The sequence below is a fragment of the Mesocricetus auratus genome, unplaced genomic scaffold (genome assembly GCF_017639785.1).
Source record: "Mesocricetus auratus isolate SY011 unplaced genomic scaffold, BCM_Maur_2.0 Super-Scaffold_100004, whole genome shotgun sequence".
Lineage (NCBI taxonomy): Eukaryota > Metazoa > Chordata > Mammalia > Rodentia > Cricetidae > Mesocricetus > Mesocricetus auratus.
The window spans coordinates 112,941,509-112,958,214 of record NW_024429189.1 but is presented as its reverse complement, the minus strand read 5'-3'; the positions used below and the strand labels follow the sequence as shown (position 1 = coordinate 112,958,214).

Here is a 16,706-nt window from a genome sequence, read left to right as displayed (position 1 = left end):
TGAGAAAAATACTGATCAGGTCATGCAACATGGCTGAGGGAGCAGGTGTTCTCAGATTAAACTATATACTCAATGAAATCCCAATAAAATTCCCAGCAGGTTTGGGAGGGAATACTGACAAAATGATTATAAAACTCATATGAAATGCAGAGCCCTAGAAAAGAGACAATCCAAACTCAGAAAACAAACTTTTAAAAAAGATATCTAGGGACTAAGACATAGTGCTGGAGTTGAGAGTGTTACATCTTGCAGGCAACAGGAAGTTGACTGACTGTCACACTGAGGGAAGCTTGAGAAAAAGGGCCTCAAAGCCCACCCCCACAATGACACACTTCCTCCAACAAGGACATACCTCCTAATAGTGCCACTCCATTTGGGGACCATTTGCTTTCAAACGATCACATCACGACCACATCAGGCCAACTAGTTACTGAAAAGCATGCGGAGCACGTTCAATCTCTAGGAAATGCTAGAACAGTAAGTCAGCCTTCTCAATAATCCAATTCCTTCTCCAAGACCCACTCTTCCTCCTCCCCCTTCCTTCTACCCTCCTTTCCTCTTCTATCCCTCCCTTCTTTCCTTCCTTCCTTCTTTAATACTGAGGCCTGAACTTGGGGCCTCTAACATCCCAGTCAAGATTACTGAGCTACCACTCTAGCCTTTTAAAAGCTACTACCCTAGCCTTTTTTATTTTGAGACAGGTTATTGCCAAGTTGTCTAGGTGGGCCTTGAACTTGTAATTCTACTGACAAGGCCTCCTGAGTAAGTTGTATTATAGCCCTGTGCCACTAGACCTGGCTAATTTCTTTTTTCCTTAAGTTTGTTTTCTGTTTCTGCTATGAATTTCTCTGTAAGAATAAACTTCTAATGTACATGTTAGAAATTTTGACATCATCATCTCTGGGCAATAAAAGGACAAGAAGATGTTGGGCTACTGAGATTGCTCAGCAGGTAAAAATGCTTTCTGCCAAATGATGACCTGAGTTTGACCTTGGGCCTAAATGCTGGAAGGAGAAACTCAACCCCAGCAAACTGTTCTCTAAACCCCTGCCCCTTCCCCACAGTCATTCATTATTCCTCTAATCTCTAGGTTTTACATCACATCCTTTGATTTAGCCGATTGAGAATAGAAAACACTTTAACCTTCATTATTGTTATTCGTACATGTTGGGGACAGGGTGTACATACCATAGTGCCCATGTGAATGGAGATCAGAGGACATATGTTGCTGAGTGAGTTCTTTTCCACCTTTACCTGGGTTCAGGGGATGGAGCTCAGGTTTCCAGGCTTGGGAAGCAAGTGTTTGTGTCCCTGAACAATCTTGCTGGCCTCCAGAGCATTTTTTTTTTTTTTTTTGGTTTTTCGAGACAGGGTTTCTCTGTGGCTTTGGAGGCTATCCTGGAACTCACTTTGTAGACCAGGCTGGCCTCGAACTCACAGAGATCCTTCTGCCTCTGCCTCCCGAGTGCTGGGATTAAAGATGTGCGCCACCAACGTCCGGCCCTCCAGAGCATTTTTATAAGAAAAGTTACACCCTTGACATTAGGTTTAGTCAGGTCAACAAAAATGGCCCTTATATTGAACATGTATAATGGTTTTTTCTTTTCATCAATCCCTAAACAGTACAATGTAACAACTACTTAAATATTGTTGTGAGGGGTGGTTTAAAATACAGGCCAGAAGTTGTATTGGGCATTACACTTCTGCAATTCCAGCACTCAGGAATTAGGCAGGAGAATCATTGTGAGGTCAAGGCCAGCCTGAACTATACAATGAGCTCCAGGCCAGTTAGAATCACACACTAAAAACCTTTCTCTTAAACAAACAAATAAATAAAGTATATAAGGAAGATGTACACTAGTTATATATAAACATGCTTTTTTACAGGGATTTGAACACCCATGGATATTTGTTTATCTATGATCCTTGAATGGTCTAAGAATAATTCTCTGATGGGTATTAAAAATAATTATGTGTGAGTGCACATATATGTTTAAATGGATTGCAAAACTTGACAAATCTGAATCCTGTGGTTCTGGGCAGAACTGTTCCAGGATACCAGCTTTTGTTTTCAGGGTGTTTAACTGGTTTGCTGAAGCCATCCATATTAGTGAGGCTATGTTCTGAAAGAGGTTCAGAAAACAAAAGTAGGTAATGGAAAGTTTTACAAAACAGAACTAATTTGAAATTTACAACAACTAGCTTTCTTAAACAGGAACACTGGACTAGAAAGTGAGAAATGTGACTTCCTGCTTTGGCTATGAGTTTTTAACACCACAAAGTCTCTGTGTTAAGCTCACATTCCATACACACACACCTCTAGCATTCAAGGAACAGTTGGTAATATGTATAAAAGTGGCAATATAAGCTGGCTTGGTGGCACTGACTTTTAATTCCAGGACTAGAGAGGCAGAAGGATTGTTAATTCTAGGCCAGCTTTGTCTCAAAAAGTAAAAAATGAAACAAACAAACACCACCAACAACAACCACAAAAAAAAACCAAAATGGCAATACAAACAAATAAATGGAATTATTTTTCCCCTGAGTTTAGGCTTTTACTTGACTAAACTTTGTGCTTTTATTGCTTTGAAAGCCTTTTATGTAGTGTAATTCATCAATCCACATTTCAGAAGAGGATAATATCAAACTCACTAATTCAGGTTGTGTTCAAAGTCTCTGGGCTTAGAACAAAGTCTTCAGATATAGGCATTTGTCCACTTTAACTCCTAAGATACAAAGTGATCTCTCAGTCCCTGACAACACATGTCCCTGTCATTGCAGAACAGATGCAGGCATCACAGCCTGGATAAAGATAGTCAAGATATTTTTTCTCCATTGGCTTATGAAAAAAATTATACCACATTGTATTTTTTCTCCCCTGCACTAGCTTCTGTAGGATTTATGAATTTCACCTAGCAGTGCATATGTGTGTGTTGAGTTTTGATACCTATCTCTTTGTGTGTTAGTGAGCAGGGTAGAAAAATGCAGACAACAGACTAACAGAAGAGAAAATATCTCATGAATAGTCTTAGACACATCTAATATTGTTGATGATATTCTGTGATAAAATGGAACCATAGGACCAGAATTTATATACTTACTTGCTTACTAAATTGGCCTCATACTCTGGTAGGACAATCAAATGTAATTTAGCTTCTAAGCATTTTGAGCATACCTTTTTTGGTATTTGCTTTATTTTATATTTTTATTTATTGGTTTATTTTAGGTGCTTTTTGTTTGATTAAGAAAAAGTCTTCTGTAGGTCATGCTGACCTCAAACTAGCTTTTCAACTAAGAATGACCTTGAACTCCTGATTCTTTTGTCTCTACCTCCCTGGATTACTGGCAAGCACCACAACATCTGGCCTGTTTTATATTTTTGAAGAGAAAATAAATTGGCTTGATCTAAGACTTGCTCAGAAAACTTTAACTGATAACCGAGCTTCACTATAGCCTCTCTCTAGAAAGACTGTCCCTCCCCCCCCCCACTCTAGGCTCAGCTTAGGTTAATCGGAAGAGACTGGACATGAGAGTTAGATCTCTTCTAAATATGGATTTCAGAATAGATAGTTTAAAATGTATATGTTGGCTGACAGATTGGTATCCCTCTCACCCCTTCCCAAGGTGGGGATTACTTCCTTTCTGTTTATTATTCTTTCTGAGGGTGTGTAAGCCTAAGTGCTGAGGGCTGCCCATACTTCTTTGCACCAAAACAACTTTAGTTAGGTAGGCACTTGGTTCTTGTGTGCAAAATTAAATCATAACATAATGCTGATTGGTTTATTCATTTTTAAAAGACCCAGTTAGTAAAAATAGGAAAGGGGGAAGCATGAAAATAAGATGAGTTTATGTTTTTAAAATGAAACCTCCAAATAGGCATTTAACTGAAAACATTTATTTTTTTTCTTTATTTGCATTTGTATTGTGCACAAAAACAAGACAGTCTCATTGCACTGGAGTTAAGGAAGCCATCCTTGGAAATGTCTTCATTGATCTGTCTCCATCTGTATTTCAGACACCTCAACTTCACACCATCACACAGTGAATAAAGAAGAGGTTGGGATTCAGTCAAATTCACCCTCCTGAGGAAAACTGCAAATGAGGATACTATTGATTAAAGTCGACTCAGTCTATGTAAATCACCCAGATTAAAATCTAAATTTCAAGAAATTGGGCCTCTTCAGACAAACTCTCAGCTGAACTCTGAAGCTGGGATGGCGCCTTCCCAAATGTTCTTCTCGGCTAGAGGTTCCAACAGTCCGCGCGGGACTCCTGTGTTTGTTAAGAGTGGCTAGAAAGTACCCTTCCCCCAACAGACGCACCCGGAGCCGGGTGAGCCATTCTGGATTGTCAAAACACAAGGCGCCGTGCTCAATCCCAATAACTCGAGTGATGATTAATGAACGGCTTGATCATTTAATATCTCATGTGATTAAATTATAAGGCGTGGGGGGAGGGGAGCTACGCACTCTCCCGACAGCGGTGGAGGACACGGATCAGCCAGCGGGTACAGGCAGCGCTTGAGCCGCGCACTCCTGCTTCGGATGTTGCCTGGCTTGGCTTCGCCGCCGTGGGTCCGCGCCTTCTCAAGGTCAGTGGGTCTGGGGAAGGGAGGGAGGAAGAACTCAGGTGGGGGAAGGGGTCGCTTGCCATGGGGAGGGGAGGTGTGGACACTGCAATGTAGGTCAAAGACGCCCACTCTTCCCGTGGCAAAGCAGCTGGTTGCAGGAAAACTGCCTCAGGCAGGGGACTGTCAGATCTTAAATCTCCTCTCTGCAGCAGTCCAGGGTGTTTCTGGGGCTACGACGTCCCTGAAAAGGAGGGACACGGGGCCTTGACCTCGCGTGACTTTACCTGTGTACAGGCCTGGTGACGGTCGGGTAGAAGCACCCGAAGCCACTCTCTTGAGCCCGCAGACCCTGCCCCAGCCTAGTCTGATGTTCAACCCGCCGCAACGTGCAGAGGTGCAGGGATGCGCCAACAAAACTGTGACTAGGAGTTTCTAATTGTAGGGGGAACGATCCGAAATCCTGGAGGAGAGGGATGCTTTGATCTTTTCTGAGAGGTTCAACTGAGATTCGGGTGTGAGTACCACTTACCTCCCAAGAAAAGTGAGCGCAGCGCTGAGTAAAAGGACTGGGGCTGTCACTTGGCCGAGGCGGCAGCTACACAGTGAGGCAGGTGGCTAAAGGCCTTTGCAGTTCAGCCCAGCCGAGTGTCTGCGCTGGGGACTGCAGCCTTAGAGGGGTCCTGAGAGGCAGCGGTGGGACACGGGGAGAGCCACATCTTATTTCATGATCATATTTTAGGCTTTACCGTTTAGCGAGGAGTGGGCAGGCCCTCCTGGAGCAGACCCTAAGAAACGGCACCCCAGAGATTTGTTAAGAACCAAAGCAGAAGGAAGAAAATTAAACGGCCATCCCAGAACTACAGGGGTCCCCTCGGCTAGGCTGGATTTTCAGAAATGGTACGGAGTGGGGGGGGGGGACGACCGCACCCTGGAGAAGGGTGAGAGACCTGGAATAGCCCTTTGATGTCCAGTGCTTTCGACTGCAAATGTGGTCGTGTCTCTCTCTCCTTCAGGGAAAAGATTGGAAGCTTCCTAGGGCAGCTCCTTGGATGTGGAAAAATTACACCACCACCCCACCTAAGTTCTTTGAGCATTTGAAAATAGCACCATGGAGGGGAAAAAATCACTAATAACTAAACAGGCCTGTAAATAGAAGTCGTAGTATAGAAAAAATGTGCATATGCATGTATGCATACGTATCTCTCTTATTGTGCATGCAAATGTTTCTATGAGACATTATATATACTTAAAGAAAATGAAAAGAAACATACCCATCTAAAGCAGAAGCAAGACACAGGTATTAAGAGAGTTGACCTGAAATGCCTCCAAGTTAACAGATGTAGAATTTGACAGTTTCAAGATATTCTTCCTTAGGGAAGAAACAAATTCTGAAGGGGGTGGGGCGGTGAAAGCTGCTTTGGTCCTTGGTCCTAAGTGACTTAAACTCTGGCTGCATCCTCCTCCCACGGTCGCTCCTTCTTCTGCCCCGACTCAGACTCTAAAGAGGCCACTCCCCTCAAGGTGCATTCGTAATAATTAAAAAGGGTTTACGGTCAAAGCTGTTGCCTAAGTAGATACGGCAGAATTTTCAAGAAAGGCAGGCCCCAAATATTGCCTTTGTTTGACTCTGGGGTACTGACATGCCCTAAGGCCAACAAGTGGTTTCCAGCCGGTCAATTTTGTTTCAGTTTCTAAACCCCTTCCTTCATTTTGTTTCAAGTAGGTGTTTTATTCAGCTAACCCTGTATCAGGTTCTACAGGAAACAGTGGCTTGGATCTACAGAGAACATTTTTTCAAGTCCGATGCTAACTGTTCTCTATCTACAAGACAATGCACACTATTACATAACTACCGAGTGCCTGGTAAAAGCAAGACCTTTCCAGGAAGACCCAACAGGGAGAGGCCTAGAGCCCTAGACAGAATGTGCCTTGGAAAAAACTACTCTGTGTTTTCAGTACTAACGGGATAGGAAGGTGGAAACATGGTCATAATGGGTTTTATATACTGGGTTTTATTTTCCAGGTTATCTGCTGACTCAACGATACCAAGATGCTAAGGATTCCTAAAGTTTCTAAAGGAGAGTTAGTTTTTACTCTCTTACCCCCAAGATCACTTCAGTTTGATGATGTCGGAGATCTGCAGAACAGCCGTCCAAATCGGTGGTGCAACCGGCGGCATTGTTCTGCAGGACTTGCGGGTAAGCGATCTAGAGGGATCTTTTCTTCCACCGGAGCGCTAGTTGGTTTCAACATTGATTTCACCCCTCACTCTCCGCCCTGCTGCCCAACATCATTTAGGCCAAGATCGGGTATAATGGAAACACCATCAGCAGACAATTACCCTTTCAGAGAATTCACTTCTCCTCGCAGACACTGTTATTTGAGAAATAGGATCATTTGATTTCATATTGCACTAAATAACACCCAACCGGTTCAAATTGCCAGCTTCTTAAAAACCGCCCATTGGAATAAATTGCAACGGCCTCTTTTGCTTTTCAGGCCAATACCATGGGTACCGGCAGAACTTACAAAAATAACTATAAAGCCAGCCCCGAGCAGTCGACACCGTGCTCCCCTGTCCCACCCCCATGCCCAAGTTTGAGATGGCTGAACCACTTGACTTTGGAATTAAAATGCACGGGTTCAGTCACCCAGGGAGCGCTTCGAACCACAAAGTGCATTAGTGTTCATCAGAGGAAGATGGTGTGGTGCAGGAGACAACCAGTTCTCTATATCCTGCTAAAGTTGCCTTGCATAGTTAGCGTGTTTGAGGACTGTTGCAGGTCTGGGCTTTACTACTTCCCCCTGCGCCTTTAGGGTTCCCGGGTCTCTCATTCCCAGCGCCCAGTGCCACCGCTGCGGAAAATGCCCGCTAGCACTGCTGTTTATACCCTCGCAACTAGAGCCAGCTGGGGATCCAAGACCCCAAGGTGGCAGAGAAGCAAAGCTGTATTGGGGCACCAGTGCCTAGTGGAGTGGGAGAGAGGAGAGGACCAGAAGCCAGCAGAGAACATTAGTTGGCTGCGCAGGCACCACCACAGACATTTTAGGGACTATTAAGCCCTCTGAAGTTGACCATTTTGCTATGGTTTAATTGACACTGTTCAACTGAGTGACAATTGTTCTGCTATGTGAGTGACCCATTCCCACCCCATGCTCTTAAAAAAAATTGTGCCCTTGGTTCTTGGCTCATTCATGTCAAGGGACAGGACAAAGTGTGTTTAAGACACAAAGTTTTGGCAAATCTGTCCTTTGGAGCCTTTGTTTGATTTGTGTTTATATACATCAGGAAGGTGGACTAGGTTCTTCATCTCCTAGATAAACTGAAGGCAGGATCCTGGAGCTCTCTCTGACACACAGCATTGCATTGCCTGCTCAAGAAGGAGGCTTCTGAGGCCAGTTAGAATAAGCCCTTAGTGACCTACTGGAGAGTTCCACTTTTGTTGGAACTGGGAGAGTCAGGGAGAAGGGAGTTGTGGGCCTTTATGGACTGTCCCAGGAGTGTCAAGTTCTTCCCTGTTGGGTAGGCTCTCAGGCAGGGTCAGCGGTGACTGGCAAAGCATGGGCTGTCTACCTAAAATGGGTAAGATGGGTTGTTGGAGGGGCAGTGGGCTTCACTGTGCTCTCATTCTGCACTTGCCCTTGCCCTCAGAACCTTAGCCTCATCTCTCCATAGTCTTCTGTCAGGTCACCTTTCTTCCTCATCAAAAAAAAAAAAAAAAACTACCCAGGAAGCCCAATGTACCCAAATAAAAACTGGACAATGAACCTTGGGTGCTGTCCTCTGGAACTGGGGAGAAAACCGTAGGGTCCGATTTCCCGCGCCACCAGGTCTGGTCCTGCTCACCGGCATCTAAGTCAGGTCTGGGACTGACCACTAGATCCCTGGGAGAGTTTTGGCTTCTGCTCTAAGGCATCCTTAACACTAAGACAGTTGGTCGTGCCGGCTCTGGTGCCTTACTTCTCCCAACCTGATTGCCTCCTGGCCGGTCATCCTCAATCGGAGTACCCCCTTTCAACTCCCCACCCCTTCCGGGTGGACTACATAAACCGAGAACCATCTCCCTCTCGCCCCCCAGTGTTAATGCCACAGGGCAGCTTTCCTAAGAGAGGCTGGAACACAGCGGTTAAATTCTGAATTTCAGGAAAAGCGGTCTTAAGGCGATTCAAAGCTCACTGCCTGTGCAAACCCAGCCTCTGAGCTTCTGATGGAACAGCCGCTTGCACGCAGCAGCAACTCTGACAAGGTATCCTGGCAGAGACTGCTGGAGAGAGGACTGAGTCCCGGGGGGTCTCCGGAAATACTCCCGGGAGAATGTGGAAGGACCTTTCCCTCCCCATAAGCTTTAGACACTCTCCTCCCGGGTCAGAGTCCGGAGAGTGTGAATTAGGCTCGGGAGAGTCGTGCCCTCCCCGTCCAGGTCTGCGAGCCTAGGTGAGGGCAGTGGGACAACTGTCGCGGCTCCAGTTGCTTTGGGGAGTGGCTAAGTAGGTCATCCCCTTTGCCCACTGTTACCGCCCCCCACGGTTGCTCGCGTGTCAGTGCCGGTCCCCGCGCCACCCTCACTCGCGCGCTGTCCCTCTAGGTCGCAGCGTTTACCAGCGCGTTTTGTTCCGCAGTTGGATTCCAGGCAGAGGGGCTGTAACCGTGCTCTCCTCCGACGGACGCTAATCAAGTAATTTCCCCATCCCAGTCCCATCAAATTGCTCTTTAGCTGTTGAACCACGGAGTTTTGCTCGTCTTTTCACATGCTAATCACGCCCATTCAACGACTCTCCGTGGGGCTGTTTGTCGCGGGATAAATCTCCTTGTTTGCCCGCTGCATGATTAATTGATATTGTTGTCTGGCTTTTGTGGGGAAGCGCTAGGAGCTGAAAGGCGACGCGTCGTGGCTGCGCCGGGGGCCGCTGGCGACATCTTCGGGCTGTGGAGGTCCCCGCAAGGTCGGGCCAGGGCTGATGACATTATGCGCCCGATTTGGTTTTCCTTATTAGAACGATGATGAAAGACTTGGAGACCCCAGTCTTTACAGCTCACCACCCGGGCGCAGAAACCACACACCGTTTAAGCCACAAGCGCAGACAAAGCCCTGGCATTTGCTCAATTCAGGGAAACGAGTTGGGTGTTCACGCAGGAGACAATTACATCTTATTTCGGCCCACCCGGGATTTCAGTGGAATTGAATGTGGGAGTGCCGGGTAGAGGTTTGGGTTCTCAAACAAAGAATTTTTTGAAGTGTTTTTGATTGAGGGCACTAAGAGAAAGCAACTAAACGGTCAATAAAGGAAGCCAGCGCTATTGCAGGCAGCAGTCCTGCAAACGCCGCCGCGCAAAGCTCCCAGGCGCGGGAGATTGTACTTGTGGATTTGCGGAAGGGCGCTGTTCTGCCTCTGCTTTGCCAGACACCACCAAGGTTCCCCCAGATGCGAGTACTGAGGTTCCAATCAGCCTGCAAACTCAAATTTTATTTGATGGCACAGGTCCCTACTCGGTGCTGTGTTTTTCTGCATCAGGCAGATGTGCAACCAAACGTCCAAATTCCTCTGGCCCCTGCACCCCTCCTCTGCGCCCTGGGGTTTTATCCTCCACAGACATCCCTAAAACTTGGAGATTCAATTAAACAATTCCAGTTTCGCAGAGCTCCTACGGTCTGCTCATTGCAAATATTTCCTTTTTCGAGTTCTTAAAAGAAAAAAAAAGCAAAGTAAAGAAAAGAAACTGTCGCCTTCGCTTTCACTGCGCGCGGGGTAATTGATAGGCGCCATCAGAGGTCAGAATTTGCATAAGAATTAAGAGCAGTAAATTAATTTAATATTCCGTGCACATCTCCAATTATTCCTGGAGACCTTTGTCTCCGCGGCTGCCAGAGAGGGGATTCAGCTGCTCTTCAACCAAACAACATCTGTGCGGTTAATAATTTGATAAACAGCTCATACAAATAGTTTCTGAATTATCTGGCTGCCCAATGACTATTCAGTTTGGAAACGTTTTGGCAGGGTCTCCCGGAGTCCTCTGAGGGGCTCAGGCTCCCGCCCTGACAAATGTCCTATCCTTTATACATCAGCAGAAGACAATGTGCAAAATAAGTCATTATCATTGAGTAATAATCCTAACCCTTAAAAAAAAAGACACAGTCTGGGTGTTTAGGGTTAGGGCAGGTGATAGATTAGCGGCTCCCTGTGACAAATAAACAGGCTGGGGGTGGTGTAGAGTGAAGGCATACTGTGTTCAGGAAAGATGGGGTGTTGGGGAGAGTGAAGAGAAGAGCAGGATACTTCCTTTAACCCCTTTGCAATTTTCTGGACTTGTACATTAAAAAAAAATCCTCAAGGATTTTGGGGAAGATGATGGACGAGAAAGCCAAGGTGTGGGGGAGGAGCAGATGGAGATTAATTTTCCACTATGTTGCTTCTGGTATCTTTCATTTTTCTCTCTACATACACGTGTTACTTATTTTAAAAAATGCATACAAAAGTCGCAGAACCAGAAAGCAGGCAAGTTATGTTGGCTCTTGCAGCTTTGATGGTTTTGTCTCTATGCTCCTCTTTGGACACACCTCCTCCTTCCCAACATGATTTACCCACCAGTATCCTGAAAACAGCTTCTCACAAAGCCCAGGTAGGTACAAGACTGATGGAGAAGGCCCCAGCAAAGCTTTCAGTTGGTCCAGCTAGAAAAACAGCCATAATAAGATGATGCTGTTCTGTGTCAAACTCCGCCTGAATTTAGATACTAACCCCTCACTGTTACTGTCTGTAACACTGAAGATGTCATAGCTGTCATTATGCTCTATTATCTTCCTGCCACCCTTAGCAAAGCCTCTTCCTGATATAAAGTCTAGAAAGGAACCATTTGATCTTGAGTGAGACTCAGACTGCTCTAATTCCCGCAACCTGAGCATTGCAGCTGTTTACAACAAATCTGTATTTATCCTGGAATTGTTCTGCAGTGACTTCAATATAACAGGGTGTTCTACAAGTCTTTATCTCTGTCTATACGTTTCTACATGTTTGATGTACACACCTCATACATTCGGTATTCTACTTTCTGTTTCCCACACTGCTGACAATCTAAGTACTTGAAGCCTCTGAAAACTACCCAGAAGTTCTGCGTAGTATCGAGGCAGTAATATGATAGACCTTTATTCTTCTACTCTAATGAGCCCCTGGTAGCACTGAACTTTAAAGGCAGGCAAACCTTTCAGGCTGTAGGTCTAAGTACACAACTTTACAATGAATACAATGCTTGCCTGGGCTCATTGAACAATTACTTTTCCAGAAAACAAGTCATTGTGTCACACAAATAGGACAACAGTATTTCTCCTAGGCACATTGGTTTCTATTTTTAACATTTTCTTCTTGCATTTCATTAGGTTTCTCTCACAGAACTGTAGATACAGTGGGGCCTTGCAGGCTTTTATATGCATACAAATAATTTCTGTTATTTATGATTGGAGTATCTGTCTGTATATTTTTATTAATTTCTGACTTTGATTCAAACTTCTAGTCACCCAGAGTGATTTGAAAACATTTCTTTTCTTAAATGAAACATTATCAATTCTTTTGGGAGCCATTCTAATTTTAAACACCAGTGTATTCAACTGCTTAATCTCCAGGTCTGATGTTATTCATTTTTATGCTCACAACCTAAATCCTTTGGGTTCTTTTATACTCCTTATTTATTTTCCTTACATGTGTTTGACTATTTTTTTAAGTAGTGTGAGCAGAAAAATGGTTAATAAGATGACTGATTTTGGTTTTGACTATGTGAGTAAAGACACAAAACATGAAAAGTTGAGATTCTTTTACTACTAATGAAACCTTGTTCAGAAAAGCTTTCTGCCGGGCGGTGGTGGCGCACGCCTTTAATCCTAGCACTGGGGAGGCAGAGACAGGCGGATCTCTGTGAGTTCGAGGCCAGCCTGGTCTACAGAGCGAGTTCCAGGACAGCCTCCAAAACAATACAGAGAAACCCTGTTTCAAAAAACAACAACAACAACAACAACAAAAAAAAAAAAAAAGAAAGAAAAAAGAAAAAGAAAAGCTTTCTGAACACCATTGCAGTTAGTGAGTTTAGGAGGCTTGTCCTCATAAATCCTTAGCTCTTCAGTGATGAAACATCTATTGCCAACAGTCTACTAATTTAGATATGTTTGGAGGGAATTTTGAGCATAACCATAACTTGGTCCCGTATGTTTGTATGTAACCAACTTCCTGTGTAGATTTCAAATCAGAGGCAACTCTTGCTCCTCATGTTCATGAGCACTTAAAAAGATTGGAGCTGCTGTAATGAGTGATATTTGGTGACTTAAAGGATACAACTCTGGGAGTCCACAAAATGGCTCAGAAGGTAAAGGCCACTTGCTACCAAGCCTCATACAAATGCCATGGTGCATGTGTTCTTTCTTTCTTCCTTTCTTTCTTTCTTTCTTTCTTTCTTTCTTTCTTTCTTTCTCTCTCTCTCTCTTTCTTTCCTTCCTTTCTTCCTTCATTCCGTCCTTCTTTCTCTCTCTATTTGTTTATTTATTCCTTCCAACCTTCCTTTCTTCCCTTCTTTCTTCTTTTCTTTTTTTCTCTAATGAATGAAGGGGTGAATGAGTATAGTTTAAAATAAAAAAAAATTTAAAAGCACAAACTTTGGTAATTTCTTACCATAGTTGAAAAAAGAAATACATGCCCATGTCTTGGGGAAGTTTAATGGCCAAGAGGCAAAGTGATAGTTCAAAGATTCAGTGTGTTCTTCATTTAGATAAAAGGTTTTCCTTTAGTGCAACCTAGGCTCTTTGAGATTGAATAGTCTTTCTTTCTTTCTTCCTTCTTTCTTTCTTCCTTTCTTTCTTCTTGAAAGCAACAAATAGTACATAGTCATGATATTCTTCCTATAAACAAATTCTTCTAACTTATTTACTTCTGTTCATATGAGTAAATACGATTTTTATATATGTGGTCAGCCTAACACTCAACATTTACAAAACTTTGAATTTGAAAAATGTAGATAGACATACAGAAAAGCTATGAACAGGATCACCCACATAATGTGGTCTGTTGTCATTGTCTTCTATTTCATAGCTAAATGAACTGTGCTATGTAGGTTCTCCACCTGTGATTCTGGTTCAAAAGGATGCATCTTTGTGGGTTTTGGAAGTTTGGAAACCACAGAAGCAAGTCTGGGTTCTCCAGAGATGACTACCAAAAGTTTCTGGTCATCAAGGATGTCTGCTAGATCTCTGGGTCTTTCTCACTCTACACTGGGCAGGATTGAGCTTTACTCTGGAGGGGCTTCGTTCACACTGTGACTGTAGCTTTATAAAGTTGTTAACACAGGCTCTGCATAAGTCAATAGAGCTCCTTGGGAAAGGGATGCCATTGAAAGAATCTATGCCGAGAGCCAATGCCAACATGGTCTTAAAAAGGAAGAGTTGTGGGTAAGCGGGTCTGTGAGTTCCCTTTGCTGCTTGAGTTGCTCTCAAAGTCTGATCCAGTAAACCCAACCCAAAAGGGAGTTCAGAAGCATGTTATGAGTTGCTGACTCTGTGATGTGGGGAGAGGGAACCACATAATACCAGATTCATCAATGTGGCATTTGAGACTTTCTGTAGTGGACCTGAAATCAAAGTGAGAACACAAAGGAAATTTTGTGGACAGAAAATCTCATGATTCTACTTGTTCACTAACTGCTGGTACTTGAGTAATTGTCTAATTTCCTGTGTCACAGACTGTGTGTGGTCTGCCACTTTTCACCATTTATTTTCTTTTTGTAGTATATACATGGCTGTCCCACTGAACTGCTTTGCTTAGTCTCCTTTGCAGATATTTATGGCCCAGGAGACTATGTTCTCACCAATGAGACAAGCAGATTGGTGTGCATACTTGTTATCTCACTCATACATCTCTCTTTCTTCTTACTGCCTGGGATTGATATAACGGAAGCTCTGGGATCCCATGATATCCTCTTAGCTCGGAGTCAACTCTTTTACTCTGGAATATTATATAAGGATAAAGGAATTTCTATTTTGATTTAAAACATTCATAGTTTTGTTCATTTTATGGCATATATTCATAACATTCTTCTTCCTAGTTTTGGTTTTCTTAACTATAGAATGAGAATATATTAGTTATGATTTCTTCAAAAGCAAGCACTGTTGTAGAAGGTGAGCCCAGAAAACATCATTAGTTGAGAGGTGGGAATAAAGGCAACTTTCTGGTATCAGGGAAGAGGAGTTCCACTAAAGTGTGTTATAAAGCAAATTATCATTATGGACAACTAGAGTTTAATTCTTTGGAAGAACTAGGGAGACTGTGAGCCCATATGAGTTGGAGGATTTATGCTCCAACCACCCTCTGTCATTAGTTGAAGGCTATTCTTTGTGAGCATGACTTCTCCAACAAGGTAAGATTCAGGAGGGGAAACCAAGGTGCTGGTGGTTGGCCATTGAACTGGTACACACTAATGCATAAAAAGGAAGGGACTACAGGCAGGACACTGGGTAGCATCTACCACAGAGGTCTTTGGATAAATGGTCTCAAGATCTACTTCCTGTATTAAAGTTGTTTGGGTTCAACATTAATGTGTATTCTCCTAGCTGCTAATCTAAAATGCCTCCTTCAGCTGGGCTGGTTTGCAATGAGTTTCTCATTGTTCTTATTTTATGTCTATCTTTTCATGGGAAATCAGTTACTTACTCTTGAATTTCCTTTATTAATGCTGAGTCACTTGTCTATTGCTTTTTAACCAGCCACTCTGTGACTTCATGACTTAAAGAAACACTTTCTGTGGGTCAGAAATCTAGGCAAAACTTGTTGGGTATTTCTTCATGGAGGATCAGCATTTGTTTAAAAATTCCAAGATGACCTCTCATCACCCAGAGCCTATATTCATATGGCCTCTAATAATCCTATGGCTTAACAGAGACATCTCACCTGCATGGCAACTGGACTAAAAGAGAGGCAGTGGAAAATGCAGGTCTTTTAAAGGACCAGATAGTTCAAGATCCAGAAAATGTGACTCAGCTCTCATTCTGTAGGTTAAAAAGTAAAAAAGCTGGTCTGGATTCAAGAGGAAATTATTCCTTTCCCTGATGAGAGGAGTTCCATGAGATGGGAGGAACTTGGGTACTGTCCACCTTGCCCATGAATGCCTCTTTCCACTTATTCCAATCTCCAGGACACATTTCTATCCTATATCATATAGGAAGTCATTCTCATTATGCTAGTCCACAAAGGTCTTCTATTCCATGTCCCCACCCAAAATGTTGAGGCATTTATTAGCTGTACTTGTTAAGTCTTCCTTAATTACTTGCTGTCTTGTGAAATTCTTTGTCACAACTTATTGTTGATCTTCTAGAACAGAATATGGAGGTTAGAGTTCCAAGGATCATACAGTGGATTCTTAGTGCATGTTCATGTACACACAAAGGACATAGCTTGAGACCAGGCAGAGAGTGACCATCATCCATGTGCTCTTGTATGAACATCTAGAAATAAGTAAAACTAATTTCTAGTATAATGTTCTAGAGTGTTCAACTACATCCTAAGAAACATTCTTTAAAATCCTCCTAGCACAAGTGAGACCTGGAGGACACACATGAATCTGCTTGCACAAATGCTTGTAAATGGAATTGGTCACCTGGAAGGCCTGAGCTTCTTCCTCCCAGATGCTAACAGCTGCACCGTGATGTTCTATCCCCTAGCCAAGCATTAGCCTTTAAAAAAAATTAAATAACTATTGGAGATAAAATTGGGTCATGAGGGTGTAAATTTAACTATCTGTTAACTGATGAGAACAATGTTTCTCTTTCTCTTACAGAAGAAAGTAGAGCAGAATGAATGTTCTGGAAGATCAGCAGTTACTGGCACTGAGGAATGGAGAACTGAAAATGAGGTGTTCCCATGGATGAGTCATCTCCCTTCACTTCAGCCTGGCTGCTAGTACAAGAGACATACCAAATAATTTATTATCCTGGGCAGCACAAAGTAGTGCCTATGCCCATGCAAAGCAGAGAAACATGGAAATATGAACCTAGGGAAGATTTCAGAATAAATGAAAAAAATTGTGTGGTTTGGCAGTCAGTTGATGGATAATCCTCAGGTCTCTGGACTCTGATCTCCTATGCTGTGATTCGACTCTCAATCATTA

General features: G+C 43.4%; 2 long non-coding RNA genes across 2 annotated transcripts; one reads left to right on the top strand and one right to left on the bottom strand.

Annotated features, from left to right (window-relative positions):
- Positions 1 to 3,875: 3,875 nt before the first annotated feature.
- Positions 3,876 to 9,515, bottom strand: LOC121140549. The gene is made up of 5 exons (XR_005877460.1): positions 9,171 to 9,515; positions 5,842 to 6,943; positions 5,100 to 5,355; positions 4,470 to 4,601; positions 3,876 to 4,092 (listed from the first exon to the last, which is right to left on the bottom strand). It is a non-coding gene; the product is annotated as an uncharacterized LOC121140549 (long non-coding RNA).
- On the top strand, positions 4,454 to 16,623 carry LOC121140548. Its single transcript, XR_005877459.1, has 3 exons — positions 4,454 to 4,591; positions 6,594 to 6,768; positions 16,377 to 16,623. It is a non-coding gene; the product is annotated as an uncharacterized LOC121140548 (long non-coding RNA).
- The last annotated feature ends 83 nt before the right edge of the window (positions 16,624 to 16,706 follow it).